This window comes from Myotis davidii, unplaced genomic scaffold (genome assembly GCF_000327345.1).
Source record: "Myotis davidii unplaced genomic scaffold, ASM32734v1 scaffold95, whole genome shotgun sequence".
Taxonomy (NCBI): domain Eukaryota; kingdom Metazoa; phylum Chordata; class Mammalia; order Chiroptera; family Vespertilionidae; genus Myotis; species Myotis davidii.
In genome coordinates, this window is record NW_006286950.1 from 1,344,172 (window position 1) to 1,349,541 (window position 5,370).

The window sequence follows — 5,370 nt, forward strand, 5'->3', positions numbered from 1 at the left end:
TATCTATTTATATTGATTTTAGAGAGAGGAAGGGAAGGAGAGAGAGAGAGAGAGATTAATGTGAGAGAGCCCCACCAGCCATGCCCCACAGGGAGAGCCCCTGCCCTCGACTGGCCCCATGTCTGGGCCCCTCAGGAATGTCTGTCTGGCTCTGCTCAGCTGGGTGGAGGCGTCCTGGGCCAGAACCGTGGCTGCCAGGCCAGCCCTACGAGTCCTTGAGCATGTTGATGCGAGCGTAGATCTTCAGGGCGGGCCCCAGTTTGATGTTCACAGCACTCATCAGATGGTCCTCCCTGAGCAGCAGCAGGGCCTGCCCGTCGATTTCTTGGGAACGGAATCCCTCTGCTATCTCCTGGCAGCCTGGCAGAGAGCGGATGGACTCGTAGACATCTTCTACATTCCAATTGGTGGGCTCACTTGGCAGGAAGTGATGTCCCATGCCCACCAGGTCCCGCATGTGCATGTCAGGGAGCTCCAGGTCACGTTGGCCTTGTCGCCCAGGAGGTGGATGAGCTGGCTGAGATGGGTGGCAGGGGTTCCTCGTAGCTTGAGTTATCTGAGCAGTGGCGGAAGTCTTCCTGGCTATGGGTTAGCTGCAATGCAGCAGTAACCGAAAGGGGTACAGGGCCTGTTGGCTGCTTCTTGGTATCCTTGGTAAGAGTTGGCAGACTGGCTTTGCTGGCCAGACCGGGGTTGTGGGTCGTGGCTCCTGCCTTCTGCAACTAGCTCCGGTCTGAGTGGAAAAGGCCCACTCGTTTGGTGCACCCCACATGTACCTTTTTGCACAGGCCATGGAACAGAAGCGCTTGGAAAGCTTGAACTTGTAGGCAAAGTCCACCCGGCCACAGAGCTCACGCTTGAGTCTGAGGGGAGTACCCTCCTCTTTGGATTCTTGCAGATAGGGCTCCTCCATCTCGGAGTCAGTGGTGGCGGTATGGTCCTGCTGTGGAAGTTTCTCAGGCAAAGACCCCTGTGCATGCTTCTTTCTGAGATCCCCCACCAGCAGGGACGAGCGTCCCACCGGGAAAGGCTTTGCCCGCTCCTGGATCACAAACCCTTCGATAGCATGCGCCAGGATTTGGGGTTTCACAATGGCCTGTGGTGGTTTATTCTCACCATTCTGGGGGGCAGTGCCGGCGATGCTGGAGGCAGAATTTCCGTTCCCTGAGGTCATGCCGGGGCTGCTGAGGTCGGTCAGTGCATGAACAATGCCTGTCCTGTCTCTGTGCAGGGCCCGGCTGGGGCCGCCTCCTCTCAGCCGGGAGCCTCCGAGCCGGGAGCCGCAGCGCATCCAACCGCACCGGCTGGGCCGGCCTGATTTGTACTTCTTAATGCCTTCACCTTTTTAACCCAGTCCCTCAACACACCTCCCCTCTGGCAACTATCATTTTGCTCTCTATCTGTGTGTCTTTTTCTTTTTTTAAATATATTTTTATTGATTTCAGAGAAGAAGGGAGAGGGAGAGAGATAAAAATATCAATGTTGAGAGAACCACTGACTGGCTGCCTCCTGCACGCCTCCTACTGGAGATCAAGCCTGCAACCTGGACATGCGCCCTTGACCGGAATCAGACCTGGGACCCTTCAGTCAGCAGGCCAACGCTCTATCCACTGAGCAAAACCGGCTAGGGCTCTTTTTTGATTTTATTAATTTATTTTGTTCTTTAGCTACCACATATAAGTGAAATTATATGTTACTTGTCTTTCTCTGACTGACTTATTTTGCTGAGCATAATACTTTCTAGGCCCATCCATGCTGTAGCAAATGGTAATATCTCATTCTTTTTTATGACAGAGTAATATTTCATTGTATACTATGTACCACCACTTTTTTAATCACTCACCTATTGATGAGCACTTGGGTTACTTCCATATCTTAGCTATTGTAAATAACGCAGCAATGAACATAGGGATGCATATATCCTTTTGAATTAGTGATTTGGGTTTCTTTAGATATATACCCCAAAGTGAAATTGCCGGGTCATAAGGCAGTTCCATACCATTTATCATAGTGACTGTAACAGTCTGCATTCCCACCAAAAGTGCACGAGGGTTCCCTTTTTTTCCCACATCTTCACCAACACTTGTCATTTCTGAATTTGTTAATGATAGACAGTTATTCTGACAGATCTAAAGTGATATCTCATTGAAGTTTTAATTTGCATTTCTCTGATGATTAGTGACAGTAAGCATCTTTTCGTATGTGTATTGGCCATCAGTTTGTCCCCTTTAGAGAAGTGTCTATGCATTTTTTAATTGGATTTTTGTGGGGGGTTTTAGTGTGAAGATGTATGAGTTTTTAATACAGTTTGGATAAATTATTACAATGTGATTTTTCTTACAAAAAGCAACTAAGTGTTTTATATAACCTAAGGAGAGACCCACAAGATGGGAAAAATTTTAAAGCAATGCTAAGCTGGAATGACCAATTTATGTACTTCAACAGACTACTATTAAAATTGTGTTATGAATTTATTCACTTATTTGTAGTTCAAAATGTTGGTGTCTCTTACAACCTGCAGTGTCTTAAATGTTCAGAAATATGGTAGTCAGTTGTGATATTTAGAGAAATGGGCAATATTCAACCAGAGTATTGAGGATAGATTACATTTTTTCTAGCTCTTGAAAAAACTGGTGGTGAGGAAGTGTTCTGGAAAGCCAAAAATCTAGATTGAGCAAAGTTTTGTTCAGGAGAGTTTAAGAATGGACCAATCCAGCTGAACTGCACATTAATGTAAGGGAGAAGTGGAAATAAAGACTAGGAAGATAGATTTGGCCTCGACTCTGAGGAATCTGAATGTCAAATTAAAGAACCTGCATTTGATTCTAACCTGTCTCCCAAAATCTATTTTGGGCCATTCCATAACATTTTCCAGCTGGCAGAAAGAGTGGTCCTTCAAAAGTGTACTCTAAACATTTTGATCCCTTGTTAAACAGATTTGATGATGACTTTCTTTTGCTCTTTGGACAAAGTTGTATTTCTTTCAAGAACCTGAATAATATGGTTTTTCACTCCAATACCTATTCTTTTTGCCCCTTCACTCATGAGCCATAAGGGTCTGCCTCTCTCTTTTTCTGATGTCATCCTACACAAATACTACTGCCTTTCCATGGAATCTTAGCCTCATCCCACATCCATTCACCAAGATACTCCTATACTTCTTTTAAGATTCAGTGAAAATGTCACCTCTCGGGGAATCTCCTTCTAACCCGAGTCTAGATAATGTCCTCTTGTGATTTGCTGTCATATTATTCTGTCTTTTCCTTTCATAGCACATATTATACATGTAGATATATAGTTATCTGTGTGATTATTTCTTTCATTTTTCTCTCCTTTAGATCTTTTTAATTTGGTGTAGAGTTGGATTTTGAGGGCTGAGCCCAGCATCTGGTACCTAGGAGGTGATCAATAAGTCTTTGATGAATAAATGAATGAATGAATTAAATAAAAAGTAAACATATACTGATGCTGTCTAAGAAAGAAAAGGTATGAAGAAGTAGCCATTTTGGAAAACTCAGCTGATTATTTTATGTGGAATGAATTAGAAAGTAAGAGTTTAGTTAAAGAAAAGCTTACTTTTTCCTCTTTTCATGGACATTTGTTGGGGGGGAGGGAGAGGGTGGCGATTGTATCATGTTATTGCTTTTACTTACACCATCTGTCTCCTGAAATGATTGTAAGGTTCTTAAAGACAGAATGAGGTCTTTTTTCTGTCTACAGCGTTCATCACAATACCTGGCACAACGTGGATGCTCTGTAAGTTTCATTTGAATGAATGGGTTTTTATTAACCACAATCCCACCATTATAGAGATGGGTCTACTATGATTTTATATGCATGTATTTCTTATTTTAGATATTCGTGACCCTTCAAAATATTTTTTGTTAGCTGAGCAGCCTCTGCATCTACTCCACCAATCTAAATAGAAATATGTACTAGACTTTCCCAGTGTTGGCAATGAATTAGATCACAAAATTGGACAAAGTTTTATCAAGGCTTTTGAACCTTTGGTAGTGGTCAAATAAAACTAGCAATGATTTCCCTCACCAATTCCTTCACTGCCCCAAAGTACTCAACTAGCTGGAAATAAAACGACCTTCAAACACCCTGAAGACAGATGCCAAGTCTAACAGAGATATACTTACAAAAAAAGGTGGGGGGGACTTGAATTTCTAATGATCCTAGGTTGGACTTCTCAAAATTAACTGTGCACACCCATCACCTGGGGACCCAAATAAAATGCAGATTCTGAACAATAGGTCAAAGGAGGGATCTGAGATTCTGCATTTCCAGAAAGCTCCCTTGATACCAGTTGTGCAGTTCTTGTAGGTCTGCTGATCACCCCGTGAGCAGTGCATTAGTCAAGATTCTCCAGAGAAAAGGAACCAATAGAGCACTTACTTTAAGGAGTTCACTCATGTGATTATGGAGGCTGGCAAATCCAAAGCTGCAGGCTGGAACAGCAGGCTAGAGACCAGGGAAGAGTCAATATTGCAATTCAAGTTTAAAGGCATCTGCTGGCAAAATTTCCTTCTTTCATGGAGGAAGTACATAAACATTAAGACCTTCAGCTGATTGGATGAGGTTCACCCACATTATGGAGGGCAATCCATAGTCTGCAGATTTAAATGTTAATCTCATCTAAAAAAAAGCACTTCCGCAGAAACACAGAATAATGTTTGACCAAATATCTAGGTACCATGGCTAGGCCAAGTTGACATATAAAACTTACTATCACAAGCAAAAAGGACCTAGGGAAACACTTGGTACTTTTTTTTTCCTTTTAACACTTGGTTCTTAATTAGAATAGTTATGTCTGATTTGCTTCATCAATACATCATGCACTCACTGCTTGGTGACAAAAGGATGGGACTTTAAAAAATGGTACATTAAACCTCCTGTATTAAACAGAAAACCATGTTAAAAAATATAAAATACTTTTCTTTTCTGAAAACTGATCCTATATAATAGTAGAGGAATATGCAAAGTGTCAGTTACAGCATCACATCATAACCGGATCAGCAGGCTGCGTCCCCATCCTCTGCTCAGGCAGCTGCAAGGCCCCAGGTAGGATAGGATACGATAGGAGGGGATAAGAAAGGAGAGGGAGAGGAAGGCAGGCCTGCATGCAGACAGGCCGAGAGGAGAAACAGAAATACAGAAAGGGAACAAGAAAAAGATGCAGGCATGGAAAAGGGGAGGAAATGTAGGGCTGCACGTGAGAGGGGGTGGCGACCGCAGGGAGGTGGAGCATGTGCGTCCAGGGAGGGGTAGGGCACAGGTAGTTCAGAGTGGGGAGGCCTGCCCAGATGTAGGAAGAGGGTGGTGGTCCCTGAGGCGGGCCATTGGCAGGGAGGCACCCCAGGTCCG

The 5,370-nt window shown here is 43.9% G+C and overlaps 1 pseudogene; it reads right to left on the bottom strand.

Annotated features, from left to right (window-relative positions):
- Nucleotides 1-112: 112 nt before the first annotated feature.
- Nucleotides 113-1,277, bottom strand: LOC102768713 (annotated as a pseudogene).
- Nucleotides 1,278-5,370: the final 4,093 nt, after the last annotated feature.